Raw genomic sequence first — 18,439 nt, forward strand, 5'->3', positions numbered from 1 at the left:
CAGGAGGGAGAAACGAAGAGAGGGATGGCGAGGGAGGAGGTAGGGGAGCAAACAGTCAATGAAGAATAAAATACTTTTTTGAGACCGCGACAACAATTAAATACGTTTTAGCCCGCCGTTGCATATTTAGGAACGCGTGCGCTGTGGTGCAGGAAGTGGAAAGTCCTCTCAATGGTTTCTTGATCTCTATCAGAGGAAATCATTTTGCTCGGATGCGCATGAATGTACACAAATACACACACATACTCGTACGCAGACACATTCTACACGAAGAATGGATATTATTGTTCAAAACTAAAGGCATTACATTTTTTTTTTTTTTTTAAATAACATTTACAATTTTTGCATACAATGCATAAAAGAGACACAAGATTAAAGAGCCAAGGAAATAGTCTCACCTGGCAGATACCTGTGTTGACCCAAACTTTCCAGCTTGCCTGTATTCTTTCGGCCAGTCCTCGAACATCTGACGCACCGGCAGGGGTCAAGGATTCATCAAGGACTCACGCATTAGATCCTCAAGGTATCGTAACGCTTGGATATCTCATACTATATGAAATGAATGTTATCTCTATTGCATACAGTAGAAAAGATATTTACAGTAGATATAAATCAATTTAAAAATGAATCGTGCGGCTCTTCTAGGCTTTCCAATGTTATTGGACCAAATGGATCAAATTCTGATAATTGAATGAGGCATTTCGGGGGGGAATTGATTCACCTTTTTTAACCGCCACAGCAGATCCTACCAAGCAACCACAATTTGAACTGGAACACGCATGCAGCATGCACTCATCATTCACTCATCATTCACCTCAAATCACAGGCACACAGACGGGGCGGGACAGCTGGTAAAAAGATTTATGGATTTTCTTTGGACGGTCCACCTGCCATGATGCGTGTAGCTGGCAAACTGTTGGCTGTGGTAAGTAAGTGTGTAACCTCTCGATTGAGCAGAAGAACCACAGATGCTATGTGCTCGAGTTCTATATCGTGTGAAGGGAGGCGCTTATGCTAAGGGGCGCTCCAGTGCATCAATGAGTCACGGCCGTCCAGGCCTTCCCTTAGAAAGTTTAACAGTCTAATTCCACAATTCAAAATGATATATTATATAGTATCTTTTCACACGTATTCAGCAGTTATCTTCTCACGGTTTAGAAACAAATCACAGATTTTGTTCCACCCTTGACTTTAGGGTTTTTTTGAGTGGTTGGTGGTTTCGTTGTTTGTTGAAAACACACCCACAGAAGACAGCATGAGTGAGCAGAGATGATCCTCAGGGACGGAGAGCCAGCCTGCAGAAGCAGATCACAGCAGCTTCTAGCTGGATCAATGGGAAAGCTTTTAACCTACAGATTCACAAACTCACACTGTCCCTACTCGCACACAAAGGCAGGGCGATTGATGTCAAGTTGTTCTAGTAATACACTGGCTTGTGGAGTTGCAAAAGCAATTCAATTAGGATCTCCTTGTCTTAAAGCCTGCAAAGAGGCAAATCCAATTGGCAAAGACAGAGAGTGAGAGGGCAGGAATGCGTGAAACATTGATAGATGGATTGATATCTGGTGAGCTGATCCAAAACCAAAGAGGCCTCCCAGACACACAATAATATATATGTTAGTACACATTTATATACCGGTGCACATACACAATCATAAGCATACACACGCACATACATGCTGGACACCTGTGCATCAGTGTGTTATGCATAGGGATGACAGGGCGAAGAGCAGAGCAGCTTACAGTAATCTCATCACCAGCACACCACTGGGGGAGAGGTCAGCGCATGCACGAACACACACGAAGAAATAAAGAGTAAAAAAGTGAAAGAGAGAGTGATTTGAGTACTATTGAGCATTAAAGTGGAGGAATATTCGCTCCCATCACTTGAAGTAGACATGCATCAATCATCCTTAATGGAACATTTCAATTGATTTTCAACATGAGTATTCAAGGTCAGCAGAGTGTCTCCTCTCCATGGTGTGTGCGTGCGTGTGCGTGCGTGTGTTTCTGCAATAGAAATGAGGTCAACAACTTCTAAGGAAGGGAGAATTCTATTCACTGCATATATCAAAAATGTCGTCTATTCACAACTTCTCCTCCCGTTTATCTTCTCATCTATTTCACTGTGTAAAACTGAGCCGTATCACAACCCACTATCTCTTTCTATTGTAACACTGGTAACACAATCAGGGCATGTAATACAAACAGTGGCCATTAGCACAAGGCTAAGGCCAACAGCTTCCTCAGAGGGAGGAAATGGCAGAGAGTGTCTGCAGTATGGGACAATTTGGCTGAGCCCAGAACAAATTATTGTTCTCTCTCTCTCTGTCTCTCTCTCTGTGTGTGTGTTCGATCCATACTTGCTATGATTTCACTTACAATTCTCTCAATGCATTTGTTCTGTGAAACAAAGCAGTCGGTCAATGGCGTAGTTGTTAGTGTGCCCGAGTGTGTGTTTGTGTGTATGTTGTACAGGCTCCATAATGTTATTGTTTGGGTCGTATTGTGATCAGTAAAGGAGCATTGTAGCCAGATGAGACAGAGATATTGTAAGCACTGCTCAATATGGAAGTGCCATGTCGGTCAATGGGGAAGAAATGTGTATTTATATTTCCTGCTTCTATAAAACATCTGTAGCGAGTCTTTTTTTTCTCTATTTTTCTTGTCCGTGAAGATATCGAGTGAATAAAGCAAGAAGCCGGGGTGGATGGGGTAAAAAGGACAAGAATGATGAAAGAAGATGGAAAGAAAGAGAGAGAAAAAAACAAAAGCCAAAAAGGGGATTGGACAAGGAGAGGTGTACAATGGGTAGAAAAGAAGAGCAAGATGGTTTGTAAGCTGACAGAGTTGATCAATAACCCATTCAAAGAATAAATGTTGGCTCAAAAAAAAATCTCACCTAAAGAATTCTCCCCACAACTTAATTATAGGCCTAAACCTTAACCACACACAACATCTCAAACAAACCTTGATTGTTCCTGATTTTAAAACACTCATCAAGCCCTAACCCTAGCCTTAGCATTAGATGAAGTCTCAAACTAAATCTGACAGGATGGCAATTACTGTGCTCTTAACATGGCATAGTGGGCAGCTAGGATTGGTAGATGCCACGTTGAGCGCTGGTGCCGGGTACTTGTCACTGTGGGTGCCCCATCTGCTGCTTCTGCCTCCAGATAAAAGAGGTGGAGGGCTATTCTCCCTTCACTCCAACCCGATCTCTGATTTCAAGGCAGAAACACGGTTGCAGCACACAGCTCTACTTTCGGTTTATGTCGCTGCCTACGAGAGACACTATACAGCAGGGCAACTCAAACAATTTAACATAGAAGTTAGTCACGCATGGAAGAGATTACAATACAATAATAATGGCTTAGATTGCAAGATGTTCAATAGACAATAACAAGCTGGCACAAGGATTTATGACGCATGAAGCACTGCTATTTTGGTGTGAATATACACAAACAGTTGCCCTGATCATCAGGTACACCTATAAAACCTAAAACTAGTCAATAGTGCTGCAATACATCTGACCATCATCAATGTTAAAAATGTTTAGTTTTTGTTGAAACTGCATTAGTGGCATTTGAGTGTATTTTACAGACTCAAAAAGAAATGCATGTGAAATCTTACACTGCACATGTAAAGATGATATTTCATGGGATGTTTCCGAAAAGCACATGTGCCTGCATCTATTTCACATATTACATTTCATATACCACCTTGTGCGTTTCTGTCAGTTTATCACATGTTATATTAGATGTGAGATTGTTGTCCCTTACTTGCACACTAAATTAACTTTTGTAATCTAGATCATATAAATGTACCATGTTACATGTCCTGAAGTCGCCTCTCTATGAACATTCACATGATTGTTATGCAGAGGAATGCACAGACAGACAAACATATTGTCTAACTGGAAACCCCGATAAAAAGAAAAAAAACAAAGACAAAAGTTTTCACATAAATAAATCCATATGAATGCATATAAATAAGTGTGAGTTGGAGGAATGAGGGAGAGAGGGAAAAAAAGAGGAGAGAAGATGATGAAAGGATACTCTGAATGGGACTTCTCGTTCCCATCTGATAGCAGAACTTCCCTCACGTCAGCACAAATGGCAACCTGAGAGACAGAGAGACAGGAAAGAGACCGAGAAATGACACAACACGGAACAAAAGAACAAAACCAAAAGCGCCCTTAGATGAAGCAAACATCTGAACACACACACACACACAATAATGACATAACCATATCTACAAAGCTTCACTTCTGGCAGCCCGGGCCCAGCCCAGCCCGCCGTACTCTCTCTCTCTATTGCTCCCTCTCCTCCCTGCCATTTCCCTCTCTATCTTCACCCCATTTTTATGTCTGCATTATTTAATCATTCAATCAATCAGTCAATACTTTTATCATTGTGGCTAGCGGTGGGGGCTGCTATCTTGCTATCACTCTGTTCAGTAATTGCATTGTGACAGGGGATGATGGCAAAGCGCAGAGCCTTTTCATTTGACGCTGGGTGTTTATCGGCCCGAGCCATCACTCCCGTTCGCCGCTGTCACTCTGCACTCGGCTCGCCGGGCCTGCCTGATGCCCTTCATATAACTTTGCGGTGCAGACTGTGAGAGACGAAGAAAAAGAGAGGGAGAGAGAGCGAGACGGGGGAATGGATAGAAAGCTTTGTGCTCCGCTGTGTGAGGAAGATATAGATAGAGAGGTGTGTGCTTTACTATAACCTCATCATTTCACATTCTCTTTTCTTTGCAGATGCCTCTTTTTTATATCAGAAAGTGTGTGTCAGGCTGTCAATTTCTGTTAAGGAGTGTGTTTGTGTGTGTGTGTGTGTGTGTGTGTGTGTGTGTGTGTGTGTGTGTGTATGGGTGAGTGTAAGTGCAAGTAGCTATTGTGTTGGTATGCACAAATCCTGTATGGCTGATTCAATGTAATCTTGACTTGTATGGCATATGGAAAATACATTATGTAGCATATCAAGTGGATGAATATTTCCAAACAGATCACACACACACACACACACACACACACACACACACACACACACACACACATGTCAAGGCCCTGAAGGGTGTGTGAAGGGGTCACTGAATGCTGTGCGTCCCACCATCTGCTCAAATGGAGGAAGGGACCTCCGGGCTGAACCCGAGCATCGAGCTGAAAGATCTGGAGCCGAATGCTGCAACAACCCTCCACTGTACATACATGCAGAGTCAGGCTCTGTCAAATGCCCACAAACATCTTGATTGAAATGTCAAATGTTATCAAAATGCCAAAATCTGTCTGCCGCCGTGAAGTACGTAATCCGATATCAAGCCAAAAAGCATACCTGAGGGGAAGTTATCATTTAAACGCAGACCATGGTGTTTCAAGGAAGGGGGTGAATGAATGAAAAAGCGCAGCGTGGAAGGAAGGTTGGATAGTCAACAACTACAGGAATAAATAATGAACAGTTCACGTCAGAGGAAACAAGTTGAAAGCGGTGTCGGTGACGGATGACGGAGGGATGAGGAGAAGGAGAGGTGTGAAGGAAGGATTCCATCTCAAGCCACCAATGTCAAACATGGTGTATTGACTGCCAGAGATAAAACCAGGCTCACACACACTCTCTCTCTCTCACACACACACACACACACAGAATGGCATCCAGCAGATCGATGGGACACTGACGCCTGCTATGTGGAGGGGCCCTTAAGACCCTGGCTAATAAACCCTATGGCTCACCGACTGAGGTATATCTGAGGGTGTCAGTGTGCGTGTGTGTGTGTGCGTGTGCGCGTGTGTGCTGTGTCAATACAGCTTTCAATACCCAATGCTAGGAGAAAATACTCAGGTGGTCTATTTAGGTGGTCTGATTGATTGTGTGAGTGTTCTCGTAGAAATAAAGAGAGAGCATATTATATTCACTGTATCGGATAGAAAAATGATTCTATTACTCAGAATAACTGTCTTCACATCTGAACATTGGTTCTGTTTTATTTTTTTAATCTAAATACCTCAAATATAAAATGACATTGTTGCAGTATGAGCGGTGTGTCTTACATTTGAAATTATTATTACTGTGCGATTCTGGTCAAATGTGAGGGAGATTCATTATGCAAATTCCTTCGCTGAAAAGTGAGCATATTGAAGAAGTATTGTATCTTATATCTACATTAATGACATCTGAAGTTACTTGCTGAATGTTTCTCCTGAGACAATTAAAATGCTGCTCGGAGCCGTTATCATTAAGCCTCAAGGCCCGATTGACCTTAAATGGTTAATATTGCATTTCAAGAATGAGCTTAGTTGAGTCTGCGTTGCTCAATTAAACATAAAACACACCAGCAAAAGGGTGCAAATACTGTTGTCATATTAACAATTAAGGAATGTGTTTGACCAGTATAATTCAAACGGGAAAGATAATTAAAGCTAGTTGACAAAAAAAAAAAAAACTATAAGCTTTACATGCTGTAATAAATGAAATGTGTGAACGTGACACAAAGAGTCAAAGTTTGCTGAGCAAGTGTTGATATTTGTCCCAGTTATTAAAGTGTCATCAATTACTCCAGAGTAATCAAGTCATGGACAGGATGCAGTTTTTGTTATTTCTTCTGTAATTAACTCCACTGCAATAAGAAACAATGCACCTTTAACTTACTTTTACTTTAAACAATGCTGTTAAAAGCTCCAGGTTGTTAGAATCTCAAGCAGAAGTTAGGTACTTAACAACCAATTGTGATTAGGTTGTACTGATAGATTGTTCATTAGACTTAAGAGCTGATGTAAGCACTAATAGATGTTGTAAATAACTCGTAGACCACACACTTGGGAGGCTTACTATGGATACACCCTGGATTGTAAGACTTATTCAACAAGTAGGGGAACAATCACAGGCATAAGTTCTGTGAATTTGGTGGGAAAAACCAAAGAGATGACATGTGACCTACTGTGAGTTTATTGTGGGTAAAGAGCGTGCGTGCACACATTTGAATAAATGATATGTATATGAATAGGTATGGATACGGCTTGCGTATTGATTGGTGAAGGTCAATTTCATTAATGAAGACAAGCCACTTCTCCTGCAGTTATTTGTTTATCTGTGTGTGTGTGTGTGTGTGTTTGTGTGTAGGTGACTTACCATGAGTCCAGCAAGACAAGTCATACCTCCTCCTAACTCACACACTGCACCCCTAAGAGACAGAAGAGTGGGAGTGAGATTCACCTTGCTGAGGCCAAACCTAGCAGTTTAGCACACAGGAGCACAACACACACACACACACACACACACACACACTATCATACAAACACATGCACTTACACACACAGTAAACCCAGCGGGGCAAGAAATATCAATTCAACCATCAACCTGAAAGCTGAATACTGAGCATTGAGAAGCACAAGCTCAATCAGCGGGAATCTGAGAAAACACACACACACACACACACACACACACACACACACACACACACACACAGTCCTGTAGCTTGCATGCTCAATCAACCCCTCTCTCCATCCTCTTCCTCCTTTCATCTCCCTCTCCTCCATCTCTACCCCTGTCCTCTTCATCCCTCTCTGCCTCTCTCCCTCTCCTGCTGACCTTCACTATGCTGCTCTGATCAATACCTCCTCTCTTCCTCGCCTCCCGCCTCTTGAATGTTAAAACAGGAAATCAAAGGGTGACGTTCCACCTTGAGTGGAATCAAAAGGTGCCTGGGTGCTTTTCAGCACCGTGCCGCAGGGCAGGCCGGCGCTCAGCAGACGAGCGCCGGCGAAAGAGCAACGCAGGACAACACAGCGCTGCATGAAGGTACAGAACGACACAGGAACCAGGCGTGTACACCGGGGTCCCGGTCAGATCTAAATCAGAGGGATCCGGCACTGGTCCACCATCTGTTCTTACAACAAACGCAATACTTTCAATAAGTTTTGTGCAGGAAGAATAATGCCCGTTTTTTATTGAATTGTATCATAAAGCCTTTTCCCGTCATGCAGCTGCCAAATATCTTCCGATTGTCTCGTTCGTTTACGATCCGACACGTTTCAATATTTCCAGCAGGTAAAATATCTCCTTGAATTTTCGATGGTGAAACCATCCTAACAGTCAAGAAGGATCACAGCAATGCTAAAAGACTTGCTGAACTTAAACACAACTTCAAAAAAAAAAACAATGTAGATTCTGATCTGTGTCATTAACCTCAGCTGTTAGTCCTCGTCTCCTCGGTGCGAGTGGATTTAAGGAGAGGAACACTCACTTGAACATGTGACGTTTCCGCAGACAGTAATGAGCCATCACCTCTTCAGACGGCACACACCTAAATCAGAGAGAGACCAAGGGAGAGTTAGAGACTCAGTTACCAACTGATGTTTATCCATTTCCGCACAGATCTTTATTTCGGGCATTCGTAGCATCGCTGGTGTGACAAAGTGCTTTGATTCCAGTGTCTCAACATCAAAACACCGTAATATTTATATAAAAACAATTGAGTGTTCAGTGAAACATAATTGGATGCATTGTATTTTCCAGTCCTGTGTTCATTTGCTTCTCTTGTGTTTTCCACCTTGCCTGTGATCAAGGCTTCCCTGTCTCGGTTTGTCTGTCGGTCCGTCTGTCTATCCTAAATCCTAGCAACACACTCTCTCATTGGGCACTGTGTATGCAAGTGTGTGTGTGTGTGTGTGTGTGTGTGTGTGTGTGACAGGGGGTCGGGTGGGTGATAATCACAGCGTGCAGGCCTGTCTGGCTTATCACCTACTGTCAGCCCTTCTCCTTCTACCGTGCATGTAACACACACTAACGCACACGCACTTGCATACTTGGTGCTATTTCTCTTTCTCTCTCAAACACACACACACACACACACACATTGGCAGTAGAAGAAGTAAACATTCATTTGAATAAAACTTCAGCTTTTCGCTTCTGGCATTGAACAAGAAGGTTCGACTTGGCGCCGCCTGTGTGCATTTGTGTGCACATGTGCATCTGTGTGTGTGTGTGTGTGTGTGCGCTTATATGAAGGAGTTGTTGAGAAAAGAGAATGAAGGGATATAGAATGAGGTGGAGAAATCAAGCGAGGGAGGGAGACAGAGATAGAAAATGAGGCGAGTTAACGAGAGAAACTGGGGAGGGCGGGAGGGTTGGAGGAGGAGAGAGAAAAGGTGGTAGTCGATATAATAAGCGGCTTACAGGCGGTCTCTCTTCACCTCATGGGGCAGACATCACTGCTCCTCACTCTCCCTCTCTGTGTCTATCTCTCCCACTCTCCTTCTCGCTCTCTCACTCTCTCTTTCCGCTCTCATCCGGTCCACCAAGATTAGCTCAGGCAAGCAGGATTTAATAATGCCTATTGATAAAATGTCCAAATATTCCTTTCCCCATTAGAAAAAAAAAAAAAAAAAACGCTTTCTATGTCTTGCCAGACAGCGCGCGCACACACACACACACACACACACACACACAACACACACACACACGCGCGCGCACACACACACGCGCACACACACACACACACACACACACACACACACACACACACACACACACACACACACACACACGATAGCCCGAGTAGCTATACTGTGTGTCTAGAGAGTGTCAAGGCATGTAAGGCTTAAATAAGGTGACATTTGGAATTGGATATTATGTCAAGAAGTGTTGTCTGTTGTTATACATGTTTTATTTTATCTGATATTTCTGGATTTGTAGTCTTTGTAATATTTTTTGTAAAGATATTTCATTCTCCTCTAGTATGTGTTTAGTGGATACAGCTGGCGTCATTCTATTTCTTTTTTTTTTTTTTTTAAATCAATGAATCCCATTGAGTTCAACACCAACACTGTATTTGTTTGTCTCTTTTTAATCTACGGTGGATTTGTTGTGCATTGTAGTTTTGGGACACAGAACATTACTTAAATAAGAATAAATAGTGCATTTGTTGGAGACTATTTTCAGCCGTAAATTAATAAACATTCGGTGCAAAAGTGAATACTTCCAGCAGCAAAAAGATGCAATCGATATTGATTACAAAATAACGAGTCCAGTGCTGCAGGAACAATAAAATGTCACCCAGTGCAACGGTGTGGACTATTGGTTTTGGTCTTGGTCAAGGGATTTGGTGACAACAAGAAGCCTTTAATAGACATTGTAGTTAAAGGGGCTACTGCACTACAGGTACAGAACAAACCCTGATAAATATGTATTCACCAATCAGCTCTGTTCTGTTGCAGGACTGAGCATCGACAACGGAGCATATTCATTCGCTGTTAATCCTCTAGAATAAGTGCATGTGTGGGGTATTGTGCGTCTTAAGCTGCATCCTAATTCTCCCCTTCACTTTGACCCCTCCCCTTGTGATTGCATGTTCACATTAAATGTAATGGTGTCCCACGACACACCTTTGCCCTGTGAAATGACAGTGTAGCCCCTCCCCTCTGTGTACACAGATGTGTGTCACCATGACACTTGACATCAAGGGCCACCCAAAACATCTTGGGCAGATGAACAGTAGAGGGTGGTAATGCAACATTAAAATGGTTGTGATCTGCCACTCAACAACACGAGCATGAAGAATGAAAAATAGATGTCCCCCACGCTCTCATCTGCAGCTTCATTTGGTTTTCAGCCTGCTGTTGACTCCAAGTCATGAGTGGCATCTCATTTGGTTTGCGGAGTGAGTGCAACATCATCCCTAAAGCTGAAAGGAAAAGGTTTCAGGGAGAGATTTCGGACAAAGCTGCACTCTACCATTCTTCCAGATCGTTTCCTTTCAGGGTGTCGACGCATGCCAAGAAGGATTCTGTTCAACCAAGATGCCTCAAGGCCATATGTGATTAGAAGATAACTCTGTGCACAATACCATTTGTGTAAAGTTCTCAACTTGAGATGTATTGCCATGTTTTCAAACCTATACCGAGGGCGTGTTTCAGATGAACTTTCTTCAATACAAAGTTATTTGGCTGTGTGTGTGTATGTGCATGTGCATGCGCATGTGCGTGAGTGTGTGAACACATGCAAGTGTGTGAGACAGAGCAAGACAGACAGCTCTAAGTAATAAAGCTTTGTAAAGCATATGTGACTCTGATTGTTAATCCCCAACTCCAATAGCATTAATAGCCCAGGGTGATAGCAACTGTGTGTGTGTGTGTGTGTGTGTGTGTGTGTGTGTGTGTGTGTGTGTATTTGCGTGTGTGTGTGTGTGTTTTAGCCTCCCAGGTCGAGGTGCACTGTAGGAAATGAAGGGATCAGGAGTAGAGAGCAGATTACTCTTCCTGAGGATAATGAAATTATTTCTCACCTTCAATTACTAGATGAGGAAAGGAAGCAGTCTAGGTGTGTGTGTGTGTGTGTGTGTGTGTGTGTGTGTGTGTGTGTGTGTGTGTGTTTGTGTGTGTGTTTATGTGTGTATCAGCTTAATACAGTTATCTGTTCTAGGCACTAAACCTTGTCAATGGTGTTACCCCGAAAACCATATGTGAAGCTTATTGGTGCTTTGTGCTGGAAACATTGCTGCTGGGTTGCTCCTGTTCCTTTTAGGAATAACTTAAACCCTGTGAGATTCTTCCCCTTTTTTAAAAGTACTCATACACCATGTATGGCTTTGCATGTTTGTTGCATGTGTTCATGAGGAGATTTGCCGATTATTTTTTAGTGGCTTATTTATGCTACTGTGCCATACGGCTGCACACTACTCAAACATATATACCTGCATTCAGGATTTATTTTTCTTTCAACCGCAATCTAACCAGTCACTTGTGCTAACTCCAAGCCCACTTTAGTCTCTGCACTGCCAATCGGCAAATATAAGAGATCTGCAATTGGAGGGAGTAAAGTCATTTCATGTGGTTGCCCGCTATGGTAGCATTAATATTATTATTATTGTTATTATTATTACTATTATTGAGTCAAATTGTATCCATGTACTGTATAACTTTAGTCACACCAATTTCATGTTAAAGACATATTACTTTAAAATATTGTGCAGGTTTTATGACTTAAATGTGAAAGTGGTTTTCTGCCCATGTAGAATATTAAAATGAAGTATGGCCTTCTGTGCAGTTTCTGCTTTATTGACTGATATTTTTCAACAATTATAGATTTAAATTAAAATCTCCGTTTCTGTTTATTGTATATGCCAAACTTGCTTAGGATGTTTTCACGATAAACATGAATCTTTTTTTCATAGTATGGCATAATATGTGATGCAAAGTTGAACACAAGCCAAGAGAGTTTCCGGTAGTCGCATGCTGTCCCCGTTTCTCTTGATGTGAACCGTACTGGGGGGGTGGGGGTGGGAGGCCATCTGAACCAATCACATTTCTTGGTTGCAGCTATACCCTTTGAATCTACTGTTTAATGTCATGGTCCTAAACCCTCCACATCCTGGTAACCCAGGGGTGACCCTTAGAACTCCACGGTTTATGGCTGCGCTAATCTGGCCTCAGTAGCTGTCAGTAATCTCATGCACAGGGATGGAATTATCCACCCATCCCTCCGTTTTCTGCTGCTTATCCAGGTTTGAGGCCGCCGTGGCTGCAGGCTAAGAACGGTAACCCGGTCATCAGGGTAGCCTTCTCCCTGCCTACCTGCTCCTGTTCTTCCTGAGGGATCCATGGCCTTTGAAAGCTCCGGGATCAGACAGCGGGGATGGAATTAGCTAAAAGGCTATTTCTAATATCTGAAGGGGGATCCCGGTACTATTTAAGAGGTCTAAAATAACTCAGATAATAGTAATTGAGACAAGGCTACTACTCAGTCTTTGGTACCAATAATTCATTTTACACAGCCAAAGATAAAAAGTTCTGCTTATGTGAGTTTGTGCTGAAAGCAACATTGACGATGTGTTTAAGACTTTTAAATGTCTACAACGTTAAAAACCTATTCCTGCAGTCTGAATGGTCATTACAGGTCTGACATATTCTAAATGGTGTCTGACAATCATCACAAAGGTCAGTTTACATATGAGACTGATAAGTAGCACTGATGCCAGATGCTGTGTTTACAGTGACACTGGAGGGCTCTGAGATACGAGGTGTTGGTCAACAGTGTTCCTTAACAAAGCAAGCAATTTTGCTCTGTTTCTTTTATCTTTGTAAAATAAAATGTCTGTTTTTTTGCCCGTCTTTCATCAGCCTCGGTCAGGTCTCCTGCTGAGGACAGGATGCTGCTGCATCGCGCTATTGAAAGGATAGGATGAGTAAAAGAGCCAGAGGAGAAGCAGGAAGATACGAGAAAGAAGAAGGAGATGATTTAGAAGAGTGAAGAGGAACGCAAACAGTGTGAATGAGGAGAATGGGAGCCATTCTAAAAAGTGCAGATGAGCAGTGAGGAGGAAGGTGTAGTGAGGTGTAGTGAGGGATAGGGAGGTACAGCAAGGGGCGATGGGGATAGAGGGAGGAGGTAAAGCAGTGTGGACATGAAAGAAAACCAAAGATGGGGCTCAGGAGATGGGCTGAGAAAGGATGGCGGGAGAAGAAAGAAAAAGGGGGTCAGCGGGACGAAGATGCAGCGGGAGGAGGAGGAGTGATATAGAGGCAGGGGGAGGAGTGACAAGGAGGATGAGGAGGAATGGGAAAGAGAGGAGTGTAATAGGAGAACGGGAAAGGATGGCAAAAAAAAAAAATCGACTATGGGAGGGGAGAGAGATGTGTCAAGATGGGGTTAAGTGGGCCATGATGTTGCTTCTGGAACGCACGCACACACACACACAAACACCCACACACACGTTTCTATCACCACGACATACTGATACACACACCTGTTTGTTGGTTTCGTACACACACTCACACACACACACACAGTGTCTTTCTCTGCCCTCCGGCCCAGCGTGTCTTCAGGCTCCGTGGCTCTCTGGCGGTGATCCGTCTCCACATTAAGCGAGGCCTCAGATAATTCCTAAGCCTCCTCCATGGCCGATCCAATAAGGGATAAGACTCTCGCCTGGCCATGATCAACTGACAATCTGTCCTCTCACACGGCTACTTTAGCGGAGGCCCGGGATTACCTCGGCCAGCCTAGACAGGGTACACACAGTTCACAAGACCACAGAGTGTGAGGTGTGCATGTGATTGAGAAAGACAGGGATTGAAGAAGAGAGTGTACGGCGGTGTGTGCGTTCGAGAGTGTGTGTGCATGTGCTTGCATACGAGGCACCATGGTGAGGCATGAGAGAGCTGGTTGTTGCATCTCGTTTGTGTTACCACTTGTAGTTGAGGGGTTTCAAACTGAAAAAAACGCTGATACTTAAATAATATGGTACTTTGTAAAGGGTTACACTTTTACAGATTAGACTCTGTCGTCAAAAGTCTGCTGTGCATTTTGGAACATACATTTTGATATCCGTTATCATACAGAGCAACATCAATCTACAACAGGAAATGTAAAGCGAGAAGATGGGCACACCACGTTTGAACAGTATCACTAGGATCAAAAAGCACCATGCGGCGTTTTAGAAGCCGCGCAGTATATTAAGTAGAAGTGCCGACTGCAGTCAGGTCGTCGGGAGATGAAAAGCTGCAGTGCAAACGCAAGCCAAAAGGGATGAAGAACAAATATCACGGAATTAATATCCTAGTATTTCAAAATCAAAAAAAGTGAAATGCTTTGTGGCCTTTGAGGATCGCCATCCTCTGATGAATCAGATTAGGTGAGATTTTATAAAAAAGCTTGAACTATTAATAGCAGTGTGTTAATAATAATAGCAATTACGAAATGACCATTCTGCCCAGCCGGTATGGTAAATACACACGCTGTGAATAGGCAGTTTAGATAGCCTATTCGCCTTTCACCAGAAGAGCCGGGCAATGTGCGATAAGCATCGACATTCTAGCCAACAGAGTCTGCCTTGGAGACACTCCTGATCCCTTTTTCCATTGGAATAGGCTCATTTTAACACGTACTCTCTCACACACACACACTCTCTCTCTTTCTCTCTCTCTCTCTCTCACACACACACACACACACACACACAAACGCACACGCTTGGAGGACTGTGCAGGGCTTCGATAAGCGTGGCCCTTCTCTCTCTCTCTCTCTCTCTGAGTAAACATCGTTTTGGATTAGGCAGAGTATAATGAGAGCAGGGGGCTATCTGCCCACCACGCCTGCATTGTGGCCCCCCGCTCCTCTCTGAGGGGGCCGGGACCAATCTTTACTCTGCTATTTATCCCCCTCCTCTGATAGCTTACTTATCTGCTGCAAAATGCCAGGGCTGACTGCCTGTCTAACTGCCCCTATAACTGTCTGCCTGGTTCCACGCCCTTCTGTCTGTCTCTCGGTCATCCCGCCTTAAAGCTTGCAAAAGCATTAAGACAAATGCACGGCCATGCCTCATTTTTATCTCCCCTCTACCTGTCTGTCAGCATGTCTGTGTACATGACGGACTCCTTTCCTGCATCTTGCAGAGGGACAGTTCTGCAGAAGGAGTGATATTATAACAGCAGAGCAATGACATATGCAGAGCAAGTAGGACCAAGCAGCTTGTGGTTGTGTCTGAAATTATCTAAAAGGGTGTGTTTTGATTATGTACAAATAGAACCACATACGGACAGCCAAAGCGTTGTCATTTGGAGTAATCTAGGTGAATATAATACATTTATTTGAAGAATGCAATACCTATTGAGTGTGCAAGCATCAAACCTGATATTATAGGTTCCTTTATATAATGCTATGAATCATATTAGACCAAGAACTCCCCTCTTATTTAATACCAACAATTACAAACCACAAAAATGGGTGATGTACTCTAGGGAATTATATTTAATTATGCTTGTATCGACTAATATCCCAAATCCCAAACTTGCCTCATAGAGTTTGACAATCAGTACAACATACAACACCCCTGTGTCCTTGGACCCTCACACCCTCAGCGTGAGCCACTGAGGAGGGACCCCTCTCCCCGGATGGATAGAAAAGCAGAAGTTGTCAGGCGTACAGAATGAACAACATAATCAAATAGTTCATCCTTATGGCATAAATGATACACATAATGAGAGTCGTAATACCCGGAGTAGCTCTAAATACAAATGTATGCATCTTTCCATTTTTACTCAAATATGAAGCGCAGCGGGAGTCAAAAAATGGGTTCTCAAGCTGCCACTGGTATCCTTGTTTACGTCATATCAATGTTTGACGTGAACCGGTGTCCATCGCCATCATTCCCTGCACACAGCAGAGTGAACACTCGATGGAATGACATCTGCAGAGTGCGCAAAAGGAACAAAGTCAAATAAAGTGTGGAGATGGAAATGGAAGAAGGGAGCGAGAGAGCCTCGGCGGAGAGGAGGAACGATCGAATGAGAGGGGAGGGAATGAGATGTGGGGAGAGACAGAAACAACAAAGAGGGAGTTTGACATGTGGCTAATAGACATATCAGCACTGAGGTGTGGGGTTTAGCTTGCAGACGAGAGCTTTGCAGAGCTTCATTCATTGATTAGCATACGGAGAGTGGCATGGGGCCGTGTGACAACCCCAGATTACGCCACACACACACACACACACACACACACACACACACACACACAATGTAGATTGCCACAGATTGCATCTCTCTCCTTCCTTTGAGAAAGGCAAGGATGTCAAATTACAGGGTGTCACCTGCTCCAAGCTATCTAGTTTCTTGAATGTTAATGTATATAAACAATTAGGACAGGGGGAAGAGAAAGAGAAGGGGTGATTGGAGAAGAGCAGAGATTGAAAGAGAGGGAGAAAAGAGTTGGGATAGTATGGGAAAGGGGGCGGGAGTCAGTGTAGAGAGTGGGGAAGGTAGGAAATGAGAAAAAGGGCGCAGGGAGGACAGGAAGAGGACAGTTGAGATTACAACGATTGATGAGAGCTTCTTGTTTCTTGGATCATGGGAAAGAGAATCCAACGATATGGGACAGCATGACAGCTGCCACTGAGCCCCTCCCTGCCTTCAACCTGTGGTGTTTCCCTTTGAATGAGAACCGATGTGAAATGGAAAAAAAACACAAAAAAAACGAATCATCCAGGAGCAACAGCCGATCATTCGATTCATTTCAATGTATATTTTCTTTTTGCTTCCTTTATTTTTATACTATCCACGTCTGTGCTAGTTTTGTTTTTCATTGAAACGAATATCCAAACTGCTTAATGCGCGTGAACACTTTTATACTTTGGTTTTACTGTCAGTATCCTGTGAGAGGGAGATTTGATGATACTTAATGTCAACCGACTAGCCATTTTAATGCAAGTGTCACGCTATTTGACATCAAAAACATCAGTTGTTTCAACAAAAAGCGGTGCCCTTGGTAGGCTACACTTTAAAAAAGCACTTCTCAAACAAGACCCATCTCCAAATAAATGTGATTGCGGAAGGCAGTAACCTGTACCTGCTGTATCAGTTGGTCTGCTGCTCTCTAAGTAAGTGCTCTGCCGCATTCTTCCACATTATACGCATGTATAATGCGTATAATGTTAAGTTGTAGTTTCTTTATCGCTCATTTGCTCACCAACATGTGTCTTTTTTTAACTTGTCTAGTTATATAAATGTAATTTAAATGTCAATTCCATTGAATTTATTTCCCATCTGCAAATGAAACGAGAACAAACATGCGAGTGTATTATGATACACATATTGTCCTTCCATATACTAAGACAAATACTAACTGTCTGCATTCAAACCATAACTGCTGAACCATTGCTTATTTAACCATGAGGATCAGATCAACGCTTACTTCAAAACGTCTACAACATCAGTTTAGAGAAAAATGGAAATGCTTCCAAAGATGTGGTCTGGGATGTAAAAGTCCTCTTATTAGTAAAAATCGACTTTTAAACCGACCAGGGCTGTACCTGTTCACTCGATTCATCTTTAATCAATACCATGTGAGGAAATAGTCTGTGTAGTTAGTTAGCTGTGCTTTGATTAGATCAGTCAGTCACACACGTTTAGAAAAACAAAGTTTGTTCTGTGACCGTCTGACTGTCATCAGTTATACTCAGAAAAGACTCTACACTGCACTCTACTATGAGTCAGTGTGATGTTTGTGCACGGGTATGTGTGTGTGAGGGTTGTTTTGGGAGAAAACATGTCTACCCCTGTTTGTGTGTGCGTGTGTGTGTGTGTGTGTGTGTGTGTGTGTGTGTGTGTGTGTGTGTGTGTGTGTGTGTGTGTGTGTGTGTGTGTGTGTGTGTGTGTTGTACTTCCGTGGGCACATCAGTGAGCTGGGAGTTATCAAAATTCAAAGAGGAAGGGAAGTGACGGGGGAGGGAGAAAAGGATATATTCAGGAAGAGTGACAGAAAGGGGGAGTGTGTGACAGAGGAGTGAGACAGAAATCACATCCACTACGAGAGCCTCCAGGAGTCTGCCCGACGACTGCACTGATGCCTTAAACATTAGACCCAGATTCCCTATCTCGGTGAAGAGGGGCTGAGGGAGATGGGGGAAGACATAATATAGAGGGGAGGTTATAGGGTGAGGGAGGTAAACA

General features: G+C 43.1%; 1 protein-coding gene across 3 annotated transcripts in view; it reads right to left on the bottom strand.

Moving 5' to 3' along the window:
- Positions 1 to 397: 397 nt before the first annotated feature.
- The window catches only part of camkmt (calmodulin-lysine N-methyltransferase), a 70,160-nt gene continuing 52,118 nt past the window's right edge, over positions 398 to 18,439 (bottom strand). For all 3 annotated transcript variants that reach the window (XR_004611129.1, XR_004611130.1, XR_004611128.1), the window contains 4 exons: positions 8,245 to 8,304; positions 7,131 to 7,182; positions 4,059 to 4,123; positions 398 to 466 (listed from right to left, as the gene is read on the bottom strand). The gene's annotated coding sequence lies outside the window, so the exon portion shown is untranslated. The remainder of the gene's footprint in view (positions 467 to 4,058; positions 4,124 to 7,130; positions 7,183 to 8,244; positions 8,305 to 18,439) is intronic.

This window comes from Cyclopterus lumpus, chromosome 15 (genome assembly GCF_009769545.1).
Source record: "Cyclopterus lumpus isolate fCycLum1 chromosome 15, fCycLum1.pri, whole genome shotgun sequence".
In the NCBI taxonomy this organism is placed as follows: Eukaryota; Metazoa; Chordata; class Actinopteri; order Perciformes; family Cyclopteridae; genus Cyclopterus; species Cyclopterus lumpus.